The sequence below is a fragment of the Triticum urartu genome, chromosome 3, assembly GCF_003073215.2.
Source record: "Triticum urartu cultivar G1812 chromosome 3, Tu2.1, whole genome shotgun sequence".
Classification (NCBI taxonomy): domain Eukaryota; kingdom Viridiplantae; phylum Streptophyta; class Magnoliopsida; order Poales; family Poaceae; genus Triticum; species Triticum urartu.
The window spans coordinates 67,183,540-67,205,205 of record NC_053024.1 but is presented as its reverse complement, the minus strand read 5'-3'; positions in this window follow the sequence as shown (position 1 = coordinate 67,205,205).

Sequence of the window (21,666 nt, the reverse complement as noted above, 5' to 3'; positions counted from 1 at the left end):
CTGCGTCGGCACAGCCCGGCCCCGCGCATACCTCAACCGCCGTTGGTCCGACCGGAGACCAGGACTGACCAAGGAGTGAGGGGCTAGGTGACCAGTTAGGCTCCTGAGTCGCGATGCTCAGGAGTCCCCCTTGACGCGCAAACAGCTTACGGGAAGAGGACGTGAGGATGGATTAATGTTCTACGTCGGCAGAGCCCGGCCCCGCGCATACCTCAACCGCCATTGGGCCGACCGGAGACCAGGACGAACCAAGGAGTGAGGGGCTACGTGACCAGTTAGGCTCCTGAGTCCCGATGCTCAGGAATCCCCCTTGACGCACAAACAATTTCCACACCCGCCCTCGCCGACGCCTCGGGAGGGGCGTGCGACGACCAGGTCCAGGAGACCTGTTTGAGCGGCTTGCGCTTGGGCGTGGCCCGAGCACAACCCCTTGGTCCGGGAGGCCTGGTTGGGTGGCGTACGCTTGGGCGTGACCCGAGCGCAGCCACCATGTCCAGCCCCCTCGCGCGGCTCTCCCGAGGGGAGGCGTTGCAGTGAGGCCGGATGCTGAGCTCTAGGGCTCCCTGAGGTTGGTACGACCGTGGAGTTGCCCTTAGTTGTTTATCACCAGCGCGGAGCATAGTGCTTCCACTTGTGCACGGGCATAGCCGCTCCTCGGCAGTGTCGACGGCCATCGTGGAGCATGGTGCTTCCACTTGTGCGTGGGAGGGGGGGCCCCTCCGGGAGGAGCCCCCGGGGCGTGTACAGCCCCGCCCTGACACGTGGCTTGCATGGCAGGGCCGCGAGGTGTATCTGGGCACTCGTGAGCCAGCGCGGGACTCACGAGGCCCTACCTCAAGGCGGGTTGCGCCCGGCCTTGAATCCTTGATAGCTGTGCGTTCCTGCGAGATGGTTAGGTGCAAGCGCTCTACGTCCTCAGGTCCCGGCCCTCGAGCGAGCTCAGCCTCCGCTGGCATGCCAGGTCGCGATGCCGTGGTCAAGGCCAGGGGATGAGGGCTGGAGAGCTAGTAAGAGCTCCTGAGTCACGATGCTCAGGAGCCCCCTTTTAACGCGCAAGCGAATTGCATGGTAGAGGGGAGGACCCGTGGCAGGTGGTAATAGGGTGGATCAAGCATGGAAGGCAAATCACCTTGGTTAAATGCATAAAGATACATGCCACCGGGTCAGGCCTGAGCGGCTTGGGGATGGTGCAGCCCGAGGGGCGCCTCCAACAGGGTAAACTAAAAGCATAAGCAAAAGAGATACATGCCACAGGGACGGACCCACGCGGCCTGGGAATAATGCAGCCCGAGGGGCGCTCCCAGCTAAACGAACTTGGAAAATGTTACCTGGTTCTGTCGACGAAGGATAGTTGGTGCAGCTGAAGGCACGCGGCGAAGGGGCCGTTCCTCACGAGCCACCGGGGCCCTGAGCCTCGGGAGGCTCTGGGGGCTCAGGTGGTTCCCTGAGGACCGTCTCCATCTCTGCCAGGACGGCGTGGTGCCTGGCCTCCTGAGACACCAGGATACGCTACAGGTTGCGCTGATAGGCTGACGACACGCTCGGCAAGCCGAAGGGCATGCAAACATAGCTGTGTGGTGGAACCTCACAACAGCCCACACGCGAAGGCCGGAAAAGCTCTTGAGATGTGGCCCTGTTGAGCCCTGGTACGTCGACGCAGATGCGCAGCCCGGCATCCTCGCCTAGATAGGGTGCTGTGCCTCGTGAGCGGCGGTCGCTGCACATGGCCCTTGCGTCTTGCAGTTCCTGAGTGATCTTGGTGATGAACACCTGAGCGGTGGGCGCTCCTTGCCCTGTGTTCTCCTGAGGAAAACGTGTCACGAAGCACGCCTCCAAGTGGTGCCCGAGCGCCTCCCTCGCGATGTTGGCAAGGTATGAGGCCCTCCAGAAGAGAGCCCCCGAGCCCTGCCCGAGGAGGGCGCTGGGCACGCCTTCCTATGCGATGGAGGGAGGCGCCCCTAGAGCGGGCACTGATCCTGACGAGGTTCCAGCCGCGACGGCACCCTCCTGAGGTCTGGCACGGCGCAATTGCTTCTTCTTCTTTGGAATGGTCTCGGAAGGATCCTCGCTCTTGCTATCGGGATCGTCGATTACGACAACTTGAAAGGCGCGCTCGAGGGAGCACACCGCGTCCCTCTCTTCGCACGGTACTGTGATGATTCCGCCGCTCCATGGCATCTTGAGGACATTGTAACCATGGTGTGTCACCGCCATGAACTTGGCCAGGGCTGGATATCCAAGGATGGCGTTGTATGGCAGACGGATGTGCGCGACATCGAAGTCAATGAGCTCGGTGCGGTAGTTCTTGCGTTCCCCAAAGGTGACAGGGAGGCGGACCTTCCCTATTGGTGTGGTGGAACCGTCGGTCACTCCTAAGAAAGGCTTGGTAGGCTGAAGCTGCTCATATGGCACTTGGAGGTTGTCGAACGTGTCGATGGACAGGACGTTGAGCCCTATGCCACCGTCGATGAGGGTCTTGGTAACTTGCACGTTGCTGATGACAGGTGAACAAAGCATGGGAGGGCGCCAGCGATGGCTGCGCATTTGAGCTGATCTGCCGAGCTGAAGGTGATGGCGCACTGGGACAACCTGAGCGGGCGCGTGGCCTCGAGCTTGGGGACGACTGCATTCACCTCACGAGCGAACTGTTTGAAGCTAGGCTGCAAGGCTGGGGCCTATGCGCCACCCAAGATGCAGGCGATTGCGCGCGGCTCCTTGAAGCCCGCAGCCCCCTCGTCTTGATGGTGGTCGTCATTCCTTCTTGGCGGTGGCGGCAGCGGGGGAAGACCGGCATTGCCCTAAGGGCGATCCACACGAGGCTGGTCCCTCCAGGCGCCCTCGCGAGGATGATCCTGCCAGCGGTCCTCACGAGGCCTGTCGCGCCACTCCTGGTGCGGGCCACGGTCATCCCAGCGTCTGCCTTCACGTCCTCCTCCTCGGCCGTAGCCCCAGTCGCTGCGCTCGGGGCGTCGACCGAAACGTCCTTCACGAATGGCTCTGAGTTCTTGACAGTCACTGGTGTTGTGGGTGTTCAGGTTGTCGAAGGCGCAGAATGGTCGGCTGTTCTTGGACAACTCGGGCTGGTCTCTGCCTCGCTTGGTGTCCGGCTCCGCTGCGAGCACGGCTACTTCTTTGCGCTTCACGTCCTTGGCTTTGGCCTTCTTATCCTCTACGCCCGCAGCTGGCAGCTGGAGGAGGGAAAGGCGCCCCTCCTTAGCCCTTGCGCACTTGGTCGCTAGGTTGAACAGCTCCTGAGATGTGCACAGTTCCTCGTGGATAGCGAGCTCCTCCTTCATCTTGATGTTGCGGACGCCGCCAGAGAACGCAGAGATGATGGCCTCATCCGTAACCTTGGGGATCTCTTGAGGCGAGTGTTGTTGAAGCGCTGGATGTACTTCTGGAGGGTCTCTCCCGGTTGTTGCTTGATGCGGCGCAGGTCACCCGCGACAACCGGGCGATCGCGAGTGCCCTAGAAGTTGGTGATGAAGCGGTCGCGCATCTCGTCCCGGGAGGAGATCGAGCCGTGCGGCAGGTTCAGGAGCCAGGAGCGGGCACCATCCTTGAGAGCCATAGGAAACCAGTTCGCCATGACTTTCTCGTGGCCGTTGGCCACTTCAATGCTCAGCTTGTAGAGCCTGCAGGAACTCCGCGGGGTCGGGGGTGCCGTCGTAGCGAGGAGGCAGATCCGGCTTGAACTTGCCCGGCCACGCGACGCTACGAAGCTCGGGAGTGAAGGCCTGGCAGCCGGCCGTGGTCGCCGGGGCCCATCTCGGAGGTGGAGATTGGACTTGATGAGGCCTGCGCGCCGCCGCTGTGGGTGGCGCGCGGGCATGGCGAGGCGGCGTGGGGAGCGCAGGTGCAGCTTCTCGCGGCCGAGGAATCTCTTGGCATCTTCTCTCTTCGCGAGCGGGCACCGGGCGTGGTGGATCGCGCCGTGGGGCCGCGCGCCTTGGCACCAAGGCACCGTCTTTGGGCAGAGGTGGCGGAGGCGCTCCACGAGCCACGTCGTGTGGCTGGAGGAGGGCGAGGCAGAGAGGGGGTTGGCGCTGGGGAGCCCCGTGCTGTCGGTGTCAAAACCAGCGGATCTCAGGTAGGGCGTCCTGAACTGTGCCAGCCATGACGAAGCCGCCTAGTCGGATAGTTGTCCTACAGCTAGGGCTCCGCCAAGTAATGTTGTACTTGACAACAAGATGAGCCATCAAGCCTTATCGTGGCGGCATAGTGGAACTCTCAATGAAAGCACCAATGTCGGTGTCAAAACCGAAAACCGGCGGATCTCGGGTAGGGGGTCCTGAACTGTGTGTCTAAGGCGGATGGTAACAGGAGGCGGGGGACACAATGTTTACCTAGGTTCGGGCCCTCTCGATGGAGGTAATACCCTACTTCCTGCTTGATTGATCTTGATGATATGAGTATTACAAGAGTTGACCTACCACGAGATCATAGAGGCTAAACCCTAGAAGCTAGCCTATGATTATGATTGTTGTTGTCCTACGGACTAAACCCTCCGGTTTATATAGACACCGGAGGGGGCTAGGGTTACACAGAGTCGGTTACAAGGGAGGAGATCTACATATCCGAATTGCCAAGCTTGCCTTCCACGCAAAGAAAGGAGAGTCCCACCCGGACACGGGACGAAGTCTTCAATCTTGTATCTTCATAGTCCAATAGTCTGACCAAAGGATATAGTCTGGCTGTCCGGGGACCCCCTAATCCAGGACTCCCTCAGTAGCCCCTGAACCAGGCTTCCATGACAATGAGTCTAGCGCGGAGATCGTCTTCGGCATTGCAAGGCGGGTTCTTCTCCAAATTCTGAATACCTGTCGAGTAGTGTTTGACTTCCAATGAATGTTGCACTCCTTGGCTTCTGCGCCTAATAATGGCTATCCTCCACGTGTCGAGCGAATGCGAGAAGTCGGGGCATTTTTACACTTGCCACCCTAACCATGTGAGTAAATCGTCTATTTAAAGAGACGGGGATCCTCAGATCCAGATCACACCATCCTCCCATAGCAAGTATCCATCGGAGCACTCCTGGAAAAATTCCATCCCATCATGGCCGGCCATTGCAGCTCCTCCTCTAGCTCCCATAGCCCTAAGTCAAGCGATTGGAAGAAGTGTTTCGTCCCCCACAGCCAATTAGTAGTGTTACAGACCTAGGGGTTTCTCCCTCCAGTGTATATGGTCCCTGTTCGAGCCGGACTTGCCACCTACAACGGTAGGGAGCAAGCAGAGAGCTTTCCCAACCCATCCATGGGGGAGCGGGTATGCCTTGTCCCTTACTTATTAAGGGGGCTTGGATTTCCAATCCATCAGTTCCTCCACGGGCTCCTGGAGTTCTATGGCCTCCAGCTGCATAACTTTACTCCCGCCTCCATATTACACATCGCTGGCTACGTCGCCTTTTGCGAGCTGTTTTTGGGCTCTAAAGCTCATTTCGAGCTATGGAAAAGGCTATTCTGCCTCGTACCCCGTACACAGGAGGGGTCAATATATCAAGTGGGCGGAGCTGAGATATGGTGCATCGCCGGGACCGGATACCTGTCCGGTACTCCGAAGAAGACATCCGAAGACTGGCCTTCGGAGTGGTTTTATATGGAGGACGTCCCCCTTCCGGACCCTTTTCGGATGGGCCTTCCTGAGTTCAATAACGCCCCTTTGAAGAAACGCCGCAGCTGGCGCTCTCGGAGCCCCCATGAGGAAGATAACAGAGAGGTCCTTTACCTGATGGGCCGGATAAAAACGCTGGCCAAATCAGGATTGACAATAATCGAGGTTATGTCAATATGTATAATGCGGGGGGGGGGGGGGGGGGTGCAGCCACTTCAATATCGGGGACAACCCATGTGGCACTTTAATGGAGAAGACGATGCCACCCGCTGCGGTCGTAAGGGACCGGACTCCGTCGATGCTCTAGCGAAAATACTGTCCGATTTATATAAAGGAGAGGAAGAGGAGTTCATCCACATTAAGCCACGGGATGGATTCTCCATGTACAACCCCCCAAACTGGGTGAGCTGCTACTTTCCACTCCAGACCTTCCTGCATTCTTCGTCATAAGTATTTACCTTGCTATTTCATAGCAAGAACTGAGAAAAGCTGTGAGGGAGGTCCACATCCCGTCTCCACAACCAGAGGACCCTGACCGGGCCCTCAACCCCGGACTCGAAGAAGATCCGGACAAATTTGTGGAGCTCATTGATAGGACGTTTTATCAATTAAGCTACAACGGTGCCTTGGTGGCCATCATAGCCGATTATCCTGGACTGCTCCCTGCATCACATGTAAGTAAAACCGGAGTCCCAACTTCCGAGAAGGATCCCCTTTTTTCCACACTTCACCTATGGCACACATATGGTGTCTTACAGGGAAGGCCCTCGAGACGCCATGCCGAACCCGAAGTGACTCACCAACAAGGGGCACCGAAGCCGGGTAGGATTAAAAGGAAGGCGGTCAGGACTGAGACGCCGTTGCAGAGGTATGAAAAAGAACCCCGCTCCGTGGTTGTCGTCTATTAAAATATAATAACATCCATGGTTCCTGGCAGGAAAAATGCTCGCCGGACCATATCCGGAGAGCCTGCTGGCCAAGCCTCCACCAGCTTGGCTCCAGAGCCAGACTTAGAGGCAGACGCTGACGCGGGGCCAACACCGGATGTTCCTCCTACATAGGATGCAGATAGGCTGTCCGCTACGAATTCCAAAGTGAAGAGTGCCATGAATCACAGGCGTCGCCGGGCCGTACTCCGCGATGCTTGTTTCTCTCAAGAGGCGTTTGACGCCTTCAACTCAGGAGATGCGTACATCCGAGCTGCTCAAAATGGTCTTGCCCGAGCCACGGACCAGTATGTAAAGGATATATGGGTAAGAAAATCTAATAATTATGTATATCAGTAGCCCCTGAGACTTGAAACAGTTGGCACAACTGATTTAAGGATCATTGTGTACATAGGTTCTTACGGAGAAGAATACCCAGTTATCTCAAGAGCTGGAGGAGTGCAAAGCCCAGCTACAGGCCGTAGTTGCCGCAATAAAGGAGTCCAAGAAGGCCCCATCTAGTAACACTTGTTTCTATCTAAAAGAATGACATGTACCAGTTAGTATTCGGCATGCATGCAAATCTATCAATAGATTCTGCAGATGATCCCGGAGTGAATTCGGAGGTCGTGCGAGAGGATGGGCAACATGCTCAACGACATCTAAAGGCTGGCGAGCGCATGCTTGCTTAGGTTAGGCGGGAGGAAAACGATCTCCAACATGCCAATACCCGGCTGGGCGTTGAACTGAAAGATGTTCGGGCCCAGCTTGCTGACTCCGTAAAGGAGAATAAGAGGCTTTGACGCGGCATTTTTAGTAAGTGCTTGGACGAACTTTTATAGAGTTCGGCGAAGAAACCGGCTAACAGAGTTATATCTGTAGGTATGCTGACGGGTCGTCCCACGGAGGAGATGCCCGGGTCTGCGGGTGATCTTCTGCCAGAGCTCTCACAACTGCACGAACAAGTTCGGCAGGTGATGCAGGGCATTGCCCAAGCCTTGTGGCCATCCGCCTCCCTGCCAGGAGGCATGGGGAGCTTGTAGAGATGCTCAAGGGAGCACGGCGGCGCTTCCAATTATGGAAGGTATCAGCCTGCCGACAAGGCGCAAGGGAAGCCTGGGCCATGGTGAAGACGCGATATACCAAGGCTGACCCGAACCACATGGCCGAGGTCGGACCCGTGGGGTCTGATGGGAAAGACATCCCCGTCAGTTTGGTGTATGACCAGGTGAAATTAGCCGCAAAGTATTCCCAACAGGATTGTAGGCTAGACGGCCTGTTGGATGGTATAGAACAAGAATTTAGTCAGTCTAAGTGACTGTGTACTTCAAGTGACATATGTTGTCTCTAGCCGGATTGTAAATCATTTGTCATGGCGGACCTTTTTGCTTCGACCTCCGGACCCGACAGTCCGGAGTGTATCCGAATACCTGCTCAGTTATGTAAAAACCGGGGTACGCGTGGAAACCAGGCATAGGGGTCATAAGGGTTTGAACACACAAGTATCCAACTAGCTATGTTATATTACGTGGATAGTAAGAAACATCTTCCAGGGATAATAGTTCCGTTAAGGGTTCCTTTCCCTGGGTACACATGCATTAATGTGCATGTCCGAACTGCGAAAAGAGACGCAGGATATAAACATCTGGGGGCATGTATTACAATAAATAAAAGTCATCTTTTGTTCACCGACCGAATATTCCCTTAAGAACGCTAGCTTTTAGCTTCACCCAGTCTGAGGTACACATCTGGCTGACCCGGCAGTAACAATCGCAGAGGTGCTCCCCTTATGCCCTAGCCGAATTAACAGGAACGTAGGGCATAAACACAAGAGCCAGGCAACCCAGCTTGGCCAAAACTTAAGTCATATCGATGCATATAACGGCGAAGAAAAGGTACATGTGGAAAAGTAACACATGTGCGGGGGGCATAGAGCCCAGAACATAGTTATATTAAGCTTCTTTATAAGAAGCCCCCAGGTATAATGAGCATGCCTAGCGTGTCAAGATTGTGTAGTCAAGACACATTTTAACCTTTTAAGGCCGTGAAGAAAAAGGGAAGAAAGAAAGAAAGAAAAGACAGATAACGGATATATAAAAAATTGACGGAGGTAAGGAGACGAACACAGAGTCCGGCACTAGGCGTAGAACCTTCGGAGTCTGGCTGCGTTCCATGGGTTTGGCTCGAGTCGATTGTCCGATGCATCCCGAAGACGGCACGCTCCACCGGTCAGAACTTTGTCAATAACGAAGGGACCTTCCCATTTGGGCTTGAGCTTGTTCTTTTTCTTCTCCGGTAGGCGTAGAACGAGTTCGCCAATGTTATTAGTTTTGGCCCGTACTTCTTTGCTTTGATACCGCCTAGCCTGTTGCTGATAGAATGCGGAGCGGGCTTTTGCCACCTCACGCTCCTCCTCCAGGGCGTCCAAACTGTCCTGCCGATCAAGCTCGGCTTCTTTCTCTTCGTACATGCGCACTCGAGGTGAGTCATGAATGATGTCGTAGGGCAGTACCGCCTGTGCGCCGTACACCATAAAGAACGGTGTGTATCCGGTAGTGCGATTCGGCATGGTCTGCAGCCCCCATAGTACGGAGTCAAGCTCCTCCACCTAGTGCGTATCTGATTTCTTCAAGGATCGCACTAATCTGGGTTTAATGCCGCTCATGATAAGACCATTTTCTCGCTCAACTTGACCGTTAGTTTGCGGGTGATAGACAGAGGCATAATCGAGCTTAATGCCCATGTCGCTGCACCAAGTTTTTACATCGTCGGCTGTAAAGTTCGAGCCATTATCGGTGATGATGCTATTGGGGACGCCGTAACGGTGTAAACCCCAGATATGAAGTCTATCACTGGTCCGGACTCGACCATTTTAATTGGTTTGGCTTCTATCCATTTGGTGAATTTATCCACCATGACCAATAGGTATTTTTTCTTATGGCTTCCCCCTTTAAGGGGTCCGACCATATCAAGCCCCCAGACCGCAAAGGGCCAAGTAATGGGGATTGTTTGGAGAGCGGTAGGTGGCATATGGCTTTGGTTTGCAAAAAGCTGGCAACCAACGCAATGTTGAACGAGGTCCTGTGCGTCTGCTCGGGCCGTTGGCCAGTAAAAACCTGTAAGGAAGGCCTTGCTTACAAGGGCCCGAGCTGCGGTGTGGTGGCCGCCAAGTCCAACATGAATTTCTGCCAAAATTTGCCGTCCTTCCTCTTCGGACATGCGCCTTTGAAGTACTCCGGTAGTGCTTTTCTTATAAAGCTCTCCCTCGTGGACCTTGTAGGCTTTAGACCGCCGCACAATGCAACGTGCCTCGTTTGGGTCATCAGGGAGTTCTTGCCTAGTTAGGTAAGCCAAGAAGGGATCTGTCCACGGGGCGATGACAGCCATAATCACGTGGGTCGAAGGTGTTATTTTGGTGGTAGAGCCTCCGATTTTGTCAGAGTGTTCGGGATCTGGTGTTGTGGCCAGATCCGGAATGTTTTTGCCAGTCTCCCCTTTCCATACCATGGATGGCTTAAACAGCCTTTCCAAGAAGATATTAGGTGGGACAGGGTCGCGCTTAGCGCCGATGCGGGCGAGGATATCCGCCGCTTGATTGTTTTCTCGGGCCACATGGTGGAATTCGAGGCCCTCGAACCGAGCTGACATTTTGAGGACGGCGTTGCGGTAAGCCGCCATTTTTGGGTCCTTGGCATCAAAGTCCCCATTTATTTGAGATATTGCAAGGTTCGAATCCCCCCGCACCTCTAGGCGTTGAATTCCCATGGAGACTGCCATCCGGAGACCATGCAACAGGGCCTCATATTCTGCTGCAGTGTTGGAGTCTGTGTATATATTTGGAGTACGTATTGGACTGTATCTTCGGTGGGGGATGTCAAGACGACGCCTGCCCCCAGACCAGCCAGCATCTTAGAGCCGTCAAAGTGCATGACCCAATTGGAGTACGTGCCGTACTCTTTAGGGAGTTCGGCTTCCATCCATTCAGCGACAGAATCAGCCATTACTTGCGACTTAATGGCTCGCCGTGGTTTATATGTTATGTCGAACGGGAGGAGCTCGATAGCCCATTTAGCAATCCGGCTCGTGGCATCACGGTTATTTATTATGTCATTGAGTGGTACTTCGAAGGCCACCGTAACCGAACACTCTTGAAAGTAGTGTCGTAGTTCCCGGGATGCCATGAAGACCGCGTGTGATATCTTTTGATAGTGTAGGTACCGTGATTTGCATGGAGTGAGGACGGTGGATACGTAGTATACCCGCTTTTGAAACGGGAACTTATGTCCGTCCGTCTCTCGTTCGACGATGAGCACCGCGCTTACAACTTGGTGTGTTGCCGCTATATATAACAACATTGGTTCGCCGACATTTGGCGCGGCCAACATTGGGTTGGTGGCCAATAAGGATTTTATTTCTTCCAATCCGTCCGTGGCCGCATCCGTCCACTCAAAGTGTTCGGTGCGTCAAACAAGGCGATAAAGAGGTAGTGCCTTTTCTCCTAATCGGGAGATAAAGTGGCTTAAGGCAGGCACGCATCCAGTTAACTTCTGGATTTGCTTGAGGTCTGTTGGGATAGCCAACTATGACAAATCTCGGATTTTAGCCGGATTTGCTTCAATTCCTCTATTGGAGACGATGAAGCCTAAGAGCTTTCCGGCGGGCACGCAGAAAACACATTTTTCTGGATTGAGCTTGATGTCATATGTTCGGAGATTGTCGAACGTGAGCCTCAAGTCGTCTATTAAGGATTCGACGTGTCTTGTTTTAATGACCACATCGTCCACGTATGCCTCCACTATTTTGCCGATTTGTGTTTCCAGGCATGTCTGAATCATGCGTTGTTAGGTTGCACCGGCGTTTTTGAGCCCGAAAGGTATGGTGTTAAAACAGAAGGGGCCGTATGGAGTGATGAATACCGTTGCGGCTTGATCGGGCTCCGCCATCTTAATTTGATGGTATCCAGAGTATGCGTCGAGGAAGCACAATGAGTCGTGTCCTGCGGTAGCGTCGATAATTTGATCGATGTGGGGGAGGGGGAAGGGATCCTTGGGGCATGCTTTGTTAAGGTCCTTGAAATCGACACATAGGCGCCAGGATTTTTCCTTCTTTGGTACCATCACCAGGTTTGCTAGCCAGTACGGATGTTTTATTTCTCCAATGAATCCGGCCTCGAGTAACTTGGCTAGCTCTTCTACCATGGCTTGTCGCTTAGGCTCAGAGAAATGCCAAAGAGTTTGCTTGACCGGCTTGAACCCCTTTAGGATGTTAAGCCTATGCTCGGCCAGCCTGCGTGGGATTCCTGGCATGTCTGAAGGATGCCAGGCGAAGATGTCCCAATTCTCGCACAAGAACTCCCGCAGTGCGGCGTCTGTTGTAGGGTTCAGCTGTGCCCCGATGGATGTTGTTTTTGTAGGGTCCGTTGGGTGGACCTGGAATTTGGCTATTTCACCTGCTAGTTTGAAAGGGGTGGACTTGGGTCTTTTGTCGAGTATCACATCATCCCTGTCCACCATGGAGCGTAGCGCAGTTAGTTCTTCGGCCGTAAGGGCTTCGGATAACGCCTCAAGGGCTAGTGCGGTGGTTTTATTTTTGATGCGGAGTGCTATGTCCGGATCACTAGCCAGAGTGATGATTCCATTGGGCCCGGGCATTGCTTCAACCGTAATGGGGTATAGCTTGGAAGATCGTGAATGCCTCCTGCCCTAAAAGGGCGTGGTATCCGCTACTGAACGGGGCCACTTGGAATGTGATTTCTTCGGACCTATAATTCTCCGACGTGCCGAATACCACATCTAGTGTGATTTTTCCCGCACATCGTGCCTCCCGACAAGCATGATTCCTCTGAAGGCCATGCTGCTTTGCTCAATGCGGCTCTTGTCTATTTCCATTTTGCTAAGAGTTTCCTCGTAGATGAGGTTTAATCCGCTGCCACCGTCCATGAGCACTTTAGTAAGCCGGAAACCGTCCACAATTGGACTAAGGACCAAAGCGGCTGGTGCTCGTGCTGTTTGGAATTGAGGTTCGTCAATGGCATTGAAGGTTATGGCCATGTCGTTCCATGGATTTATTGCTGCAACGTGGCAGGCTTCGGCAACGCTGCGGAGTGTTCGCTTGTGCCTATTATTTGAGGCGAAGGTCTTGAAGACTGTCAATACTGTATTGTTATTTTCCACGGGATGGTGATCTGTTGTATTGTTGATGAGGATTACCTCGCCGCTCTTTCCACCTGCCGGAGTATCCGACATGCTCTATGGCTGTGTGTTGGCATGGTATCCGCTGTACTGTGAATTTTGCATGGCCCATTGAGCCATCCCTCCAATACAGTTCTACGCCCTGTAGTGGGCTTTTGTTTCTTTGTAATTGAATCGGGTGACTTACGAGAGTACACCCCTTTAGTTCGGACGGGGGGGGGGGGTTTAGTGAGAGCCGGAGGGTCCCAGAATTTTGTTTGGGTTTTCCATGCGCTTTCCATAACATAGTACATCCGTACTATGGCCGCCAAGTCAGCAAAGTGTGCTATGTCATGACGACTTATGGCGTTGAGGATTACCTTGTCTGTGCAATTTTTGCAAAAGAATGAAATTGCGTCTTCCTCGCGACAGTCCTTGACCTTGATCATTACAAGGAGGAATCTGTCCCAATAGTGACATGCTGTCTCTTGGGGCTCTTGTCTAATGTGAGAAAGATCACTTGAGTCTGGGTGGGTGGGCAGATTTAGGTCCGAACCCTGACCCGATCTGAAACCCAGGGGCGGAGGAGTTTCTGAGCTTGGCAGTTCAGACTCCGGGATGTTGCCCAATAGTTCTGGCCCGCTGTCTGATTATAGGTTCGAAGCTTGGGCCATGTCCTCCCGTGGACGGGTATCCGACTTGGAGAGCTCGGGAATCTGGACATAGTTTGTCCTCAAAATAGAGGAAGAATTGCTACATTGCTCCTCCACCACCGCTATTTGATCGGTGACCATCGGAGAGTTAATCTCCCTTTGGTCGGGTTTAAGCCCGATCCGATCATAGTCCGTTGCGACTCCCAGGGCGGCGATGCGATCCAAGAGCTCGTTCAAGGAAGAGAGCTCTATTGGATCCATCTTCTCGGCGAATCCTGAGCCGACGTGGAGGCTGTTTTTGATGTCCCGAGAAGTCATCGTCGGTGCGACGGCCGAACGGGCGGTCATGACGAAGCCGCCTAGTCGGATAGTTTGTCCTATAGCCAGGGCTCCGCCCGAAGTAATGTTTTCCTTGACAACAAGACGAGCCATCAAGCCTTATCGTGGCGGCACAGTGGAACTCTCAATGAAATAACAAATGTCGGTGTCAAAACTAAAAACCGGCGGATCTCGGGTAGGGGGTCCCGAACTATGCGTCTAAGGCAGATGGTAACAGGAGGCGGGGGACACAATGTTTACCCAGGTTCGGGCCCTCTCAATGGAGGTAATACCCTACTTCCTGCTTGATTGCTCTTGACGATATGAGTATTACAAGAGTTGATCTACCACGAGATCGTAGAGGCTAAACCCTAGAAGCTAGCCTATGATTATGATTGTTGTTGTCCTACGGACTAAACCCACCGGTTTATATAGACACCGGGGGGGGCTAGGGTTACACAAAGTCGGTTAAAGGGAGGAGATCTACATATTTGAATTGCCAAGTTTGCCTTCCACGCAAAGGAGAGTCCCACCCGGACATGGGACGAAGTCTTCAATCTTGTATCTTCATAGTCCAACAGTCCGGCCAAAGGATATAGTCCGGCTGTCCGGGGACCTCCTAATCCAGGACTCCCTCACCTGCGGCACGGACGAGCTCGGCGACGTGGTCGAGCCAGTCCTCGTAGGGGTCGTCGATTGGGCGGTAGCGCAGGAGCTCGTTCGCCATGAGGAGTGCGGCCTGCGCGTCTATGGGAGTGCGACGTGCGTGGGACAAGGAACCGGCCGGGGTCAGCTATGGGGTGGCGGTGCGGTCGTCCTGTTGCACCGTTGGGTGCAGCGAGGACGCTTGCTGCTCGTTCCCCGCTGGGCCAGTGGAGGCGTTGGTGGTAGGCGACGGGGAACGACGAGGTGGCTCACCAACGGGATCCGTCTGAGCAACACAGGTAGTGAGGGCAGGCCGGTGTTCAGCTCGAGCGCAGCGAGAATCTGCCATGGAGATGACGGAACGACGGAGCGATGGAGCGCCGACCGACGGAAGGGAAGCTACGGCGCACCCCTACCTGGCGCGCCAAATGTCGGATCACAGGTTCCGATAGACCCTTGAGTTTCGAACTCTGGGGTGTGCGCGAAGTTCTTTCCCTCCTGCCGATCTACGTCCTAGCATGCTAAGGTCTCGCGGACGAACTCGACACACTCGCAACACAAAAACACAAGGTTTATACTGGTTCGGGCCACCGTTGTGGTGTAATACCGTACTCCAGTGTGGTGGTGATGGATTGCCTTTTGGGCTGATGAAGAACAGTACAAGGGGAAGAACAGCCTCCTGAGGTTGAGGTGTTCTTGTGCTTGGTGTGCTAAGGGTCTGGGTGAGATGTCTCTGAAATCTCCCCCTACGGTGGTGGCTAGTTCTACTTATATAGGCCCTGGTCCTCTCCCCAAATATTGAGCGGGAAGGGAGCCAACAATGGCGGCCAATTTGAAAGGGGACATCTAGTACAAGCTATCCTGACAAAAGGTGGTCTTCGCCTGCCAAAGGTTCTAGTGGTGACGTCGTCCTGGGCTCCATGGTGACCCCCGTCCTGCCGTCCTTCTGGCCTTGGTCTCGTTGTAGCGATATGGAAACCTTTTCCCGATGCCTCGGTACTCCGCGCCTGCGCTTGCCCCCATGGTACCAAAGAGGAAACAAGGACGCCGCGCGCGCTGGCGCCCGCCTGGTGTCGATCGTCATGGCTCACGTCATGTGAGCCTCGCAAGGTTCGCCCCGCCTTGATATCTCCACCCCTCGCAAGGCAGCCTGATGAGGCCGCTCCTGAGGAGGTCTTGCGTCGTCCGCCTCACGAGTCTTGGCACCTCACGAGGGTCTTGAATGCCTTGTTGATGATGATGGGTCGTACAGACCTGCCAGCACAGCCACGCCATGGGCCGCAGGCAGGCAAGTCTGGGGACCCCTATTCCCAGAACGCCGACATATGCCTCCCACGGATTGATAAACCTTAGGTCATCCACTTGAGAGAAATTTGCTACTGTCCTACAAACCTCTGCACTTGGAGGCCCAATAACGTCTACAAGAAGAAAGTTGTGTAGTAGACATTAGCCTGCGGAAAAGAAACCTGAAAAGGATAAAAAGAAAAGTAAAAGTATGTGTGTCGAAGGAAGGTCAAGACATATTGTGGACCACAGTCTGGTTATGCCTCTATCTCTACCCATGGTATTTTTAGTACGTAGTTATGTACGCGAGGTACATATGCCGTCACTTGGTCGGGACTGAGACGGGGGTCGAACTGCTAATCGAGCTCCTGACGAGCTGGACTGTTCTGCCACAGAGTGGCCTGGACTCGTTTAGCAGTGTCCGGGAGCGTGGCCGCCGAATTAAGGTTCTGCTTATGAAGGCCGCTCTGTACCTCTGCTTCCAGGGCAGCAGTGTGCTCCTCAGTACGGAGGGAGCGCTCCGTGTTTCCATTGACTGTTATGACACCGCGTGGTCCGGGCATCTTGAGGTTGAGATAAGCATAGTGCGGCACCGCATTGAATCAGGCAAAGGCGATTCGTCCGAGCAATGCGTGATAGCCGCCGTGGAAGGGGACGATATCAAAGATTAGCTCTTCGCTTCGAAAGTTGTCCGAGCAGCGGGCCTCTACACCTGGTATAACTCCTTTAAAGGTAGTTTTGGTGGGCTTGATCCTTGATGGATCAATGCCCATTTTGCGCACTGTATCATGATAAAGCAGGTTGAGGTTGCTGCCGCCGTCCATGAGGACCAGTGCGGCTGAACCACCATGACGGATACTGGTCGGATGGTCCCTACGATCGAAGGTGATCATGCATGACGACCATGGGTTGAATTTTGGGGCGACTGGCTCTATCGCATAGACATCCCTCAGCGCGCGCTTGCGCTCCCTCTTGGGGATATGGGTAGCGTATATCATGTTCGCCATTTTGATTTGAGGGGGAAACTTCTTCTGGCCCCCTGCGTTCGGTGGACGGGGCTCCTCGTCGTCATTCTCGCTTTGCGACCCCTTCTCCTTGTCTTCGGCATTTAACTTGCTGGCATGTTTGAAGACCCAACAACTCCGGTGAGTATGATTGGCTGGTTTATCAGGGGTGCCATGGATCTGACATGGACGATCGAGTATGCGGTCCAGGCTGGAAGGGCCCTGATTATTTCTTTTATATGGCTTCTTCCGCTGACCGGACTTGGAGGCACTGAATCCAGCATTGACCGCCGTGTCATCGGTATTGCCACCGTTGCTTCAACACTTGTGTCTGTTGCGTCGGGGCTTGCCGTTGCTATTTCTGGCTTCCGAAGTGCCAGGTTCGCTTGCATTGTTATTGCTACGGGCTAGCCAGCTATCTTCGCCCGTGCAAAAGCGGGTCATAAGCGCCGTGAGGGTTGCCATGGACTTCGACTTTCCTTGGCCGAGGTGTCGGGCGTGCCATTCGTCTCGGATGCTATGTTTAAAGGCCGCTAGGGCTTCGGCATCTAGACAGTCGACGATCTGGTTCTTTTTGGTTAAGAACCTAGTCCAGAATTTCCTGGCTGACTCACCGAGCTGTTGAATTATGTGACTTAAGTCGTCGGCATCCGGAGGTCGAACATATGTACCTTGGAAGTTGTCAAGGAAGGCTTCTTCTAAGTCCTCCCACCTGCCAATGGAGTTTTCAGGAAGGCTGTTCAGCCAGTGCCGGGCTGGCCCCTTGAGTTTTAGGGGGAGGTATTTGATGGCATGAAGATCATCGCTGCAGGCCATATGAATATGGAGAATGAAGTCTTCAATCCATACCGCAGGATCTGTGGTTCCATCATATGATTCGATATTCACGGGTTTGAACCCTTCTGGGAATTCATGTTCCATTACTTCATCAGTGAAGTAGAGGGGGAGTGCGGTTCCTCTATATCGAGCCAGATCGTGACATAGTTCAGATGGAGTCCCTCTGCGGCTTTTGGCTCGGACGTGATTGTGCTTGCCATGTTCGGCTTGATAGCCATCATCATGCGTCGGGGCACGCCCTGCGATCCGTAGATCGATTTTTCTTGACCTGCTTTATTCTTCAGGTCCTGCCGCAGGTCATATGTGTATCCCTGAGCAGTTTTGTCTCTGCCTTTACGACGATGTAGGACGGGCCCGTGTTCGGCTTGAGTTGCCATTGTGTCCCGGTGATCGATCAGCTGCATTACGCACTCATGGTATGGGCTCAAGTGCCTCGTGATTGAATTGAGGTAGCAGTTTACGCTTCGGGTAACTTTTGGTTGGGCGCTTGAGGTCGTATTCTTCTGCTGCCAGGACGTCAGTCCATCTATCGTTGAGTTGATGTTGATCATCTTGAAGCTGCTGCTACTTCTTTTTCAGGCTCCTTGAAGTGGCTATTAGTCGTTTCTTAAAGCACTCCTGTTCGAGAGGTTCCTCAGGCACGATAACGTCTTCGTTGCCGAGGCTCACCTCATCCTCGGAGGGTGGAAGATAATTACTGTCCTCCGAGTCTTCGTTTGCAGTCTGTTCATCAGGGCTAACTCGCCCATCCTCCCGACCGTCTTGTTCGGAGTTTTGCTCGACGGGATTTTCTTGGTCTTCGGCATCATCTGGGGTGTTGTTTTCTCTCGTGCCGGTATTGCTGTCTTTGCTGTGGCGTGATTTAGAGCGGCGGCGTCGGCGCTTTTGTTGTATCTCGGTAGGTTTGTCCTCTACTGGATTCTTCTCTTTATCGCTACCACCCTCCTTGGGTGCATCCACCATGTACACGTCATACGAAGAGGTGGCCATCCAACGTTCGGTAAACGGTAGTTTTCGGCTTGCTCCTTGTAACGCCCTCGATGCGGCTATATCTCCTATGTGTCGAAGCACGACTTAGAAGCATAACCGCATTGAAAGCAATGTCGCAAGTGAGGTAATCTTCACACAACCCATGTAATACATAAGGGAAAGAGATACATAGTTGGCTTACAAGCGCCACTTCACACAATTACATGAATAAAGCATTACATCATCCAAATACAATCAAGGCCCGACTACGGAGCCTAAATAAAAGAAGACTACCCTAAAAGCGACAAGGTCCCCGATCGACCCCAACTGGGATCCACTACTGATCAACTAGAACGACATGTCACAAAGGACAAGATCTTCATCGAGCTCCTCCTTGAGCTTGGTTGCGTCATCTGCACGGTTCAACGGCACCTGCAAGCTTGTTTTGGAAGTATCTGTGAGCCACGGGGACTCAGCAATCTCGCACCCTCGCGATCAAGACTATTTAAGCTTATAGGTAAGGTAAAGGTATGAGGTGGAGCTGCAGCAAGCGACTAGCATATATGGTGGCTAACATACGCAAATGAGAGCGAGAAGAGAAGGCAAAGCATGTTCGAGAATCTATGATCAAGAGGTGATCCTAGAACAACCTACGTCAAGCATAACTCCAACACCGTGTTCACTTCCCGGACTCCGCCGGAAAGAGACCATCACGGTTACACACGCGGTTGAGGTATTTTAATTAAGGTCAACTTCAGGTTTTCTACAACCGGACGTTAACAAATTCCCATCTGCCCATAACCGCGGGCACGGCTTTTGAAAGTTCAAATCCCTGCAGGGGAGTCCCAACTTAGCCCATCACAAGCTCTCACGGTCAACGAAGGATATTCCTTCTAGCAGGAAGACCCGATCAGACTCGGAATCCCGGTTACAAGACACTTCGACAATGGTAAAACAAGACCAGCAAAGCCACCCAGATGTGCTGACAAATCCCGATAGGAGCTGCACATATCTCGTTCTCAGGGCACATCGGATGAGCAATACGTCGGGTAAGCCAGCCCATAGTTGCCCCTGGTAGCCTCGGACATCGCTCAGTTGGACCAACACTCAGAGGAGCACTGGCCCGGGGGGGTTAAAATAAAGATGACCCTTGAGTCTGCAGAACCCAAGGGAAAGAAAAGGCTAGGTGGCGAATGGTAAAACCAATGTTGGGCCATGCTGGAGGAGTTTTATTCAAGGCGAACTGTCAAGGGGTTCCCATTATAACCCAACCGCGTAAGGTACGGAAAATCCGGGAACATAACACCGATATGATGGAAACTAGGGCGGCAAGAGTGGAACAAAACACCAGGCATAAGGCCGAGCCTTCCACCCTTTACCAAGTATATAGATGCATTAATTAAATAAGAGATATTGTGATATCCCAACAAAATATCCATGTTCCAAACATGGAACAAGCTCCAATCTTCACCTGCAACTAACAACGCTATAAGAGGGGCTGAGCAAAGCGGTAACATAGCCAAACAACGGTTTGCTAGGACAAGGTGGGTTAGAGGCTTGGTTCAACAATATGGGAGGCATGATAAGCAAGTGGTAGGTATCGCAGCATAGGCATAGCAAAAGAGCGAGCAGCTAAGCAAGCAAAGATAGAAGTGATTTCGAGGGTATGGTCATCTTGCCTGAAATCCCGCAAGGAAGAAGAACGAGTCCCTGAAGAAGACAAACGGACATAGTCGAACGGTTCCTCACAAACGCGACGTTATCAGAACCAACCCGAAGAAGAAACACCGGAAAGAAGCAAACAACATAGTAAACAACCAACTCATCAACATGGCATGATGCACAATCGAGTATGATGCATGTCCGGTTTAATGAAGCATGGCATGGCAAAGTGCACAAACAATCCTACAAATTAAGTGGAGCTCAACATGCAACTCCGTTGCATATTAACGAAACACCACGTGACTTATTTAGTTCTCTCTTGTTTATGTACCCAACAATATTAAATGTTCTTAGCATGGCAAGAGGGTGAAGCATAATTAAACTACCTAACTAGGCAAGTTTAAATGAGGCCGGAACAACAAACCACAAGTCCGGAAACTCCTCATGGGCATATTTTAGATTTGGTGCTGTTCTACCCTAAACCATATTTTAGAGTTGTTAAACATGCAAAACAAGTACACCATGTTAAACTAGACATTTTTCTACCCCAAATGCATATAAAGTTTGTTACAAACCGAGCTACGGTTAAATAGTTATGAATTAAATTATTTTAACATGGCATAGGGACAAATTTAAACAAACATCATTTTAAACATCTTAAACATGGGTGAAAGTTGCATATTATTAAACTAGACAAAATTCTAGCCATTTTACATATAAAGTTTATTTAATTCCGATGCACGGTTCATGAGTTATTAAATGCATGATTCTTAAGGGGTTTTCTGTAAATATGCAGTACTCTGGATAAAAGACAAATTCACAGATCTGGAAAAAAAACCACACTGGGCCGAATCTGCTGGTTGGCCCAACAGTGCACAGGGGAGGCTGGGCGCGTCCTCACCTCGTTGGGCCGGATCTGGCCAGCGGCTGGGCCTCACCATGGGCTTTGGCCCAAGGCGGTGGAGAGGAAGGAGGCCCGCAGAGGGCGCGCTGGGCCGGCTTGCTTGGCTCGATCGAAAGGTTCGACGAAGCCTGGTCTCGCTCGTGTTCTGATGAAGCTGAAGCACGCAGCGGTTCGGTGCAGCGAAACATGGCAGCAGGGCGGCGACCGATCTTGAGAGCGACGCGGGAGGACTTGGCGCAACGGCTTCAGGGACTTGGCGAGGCTCCAGGACGGCGCAGCGGTGGATCCGGGCATGGGGAGAGGCGTGATGCAGGCGGGGTGTGGTCAACAGGAGCGGGGCGAGGCGCTGCTGTCTTCTTCTCTGAAGAAACAGAAACAACAGCAGGGGTTTGAAGCAGGGGCTCTCCGGCGAGGGCACCGGCGACCGGGGACGGGGCCTAGCTGCCGGGATCCGGCCGGAATGGGCAAGTGCGGCGGAGTGCCAGTCGGATCTGGTCGGGGATTGCGTGGATCCGTGGTGGACGGTGACGAACAGCGGGCGACGGGGTTCCTGCGCTCCACGGAAGAGAGAGCCATGAGAGGAGGAGGAGAAGCAAGATGGGGAGAAGGAAGGAGAGGGAAGCCGGGCACTGGCTTGGGTCGGGGCGACGCTTGCGAGGGTCAACGACGAGGACAGCGGGGCGG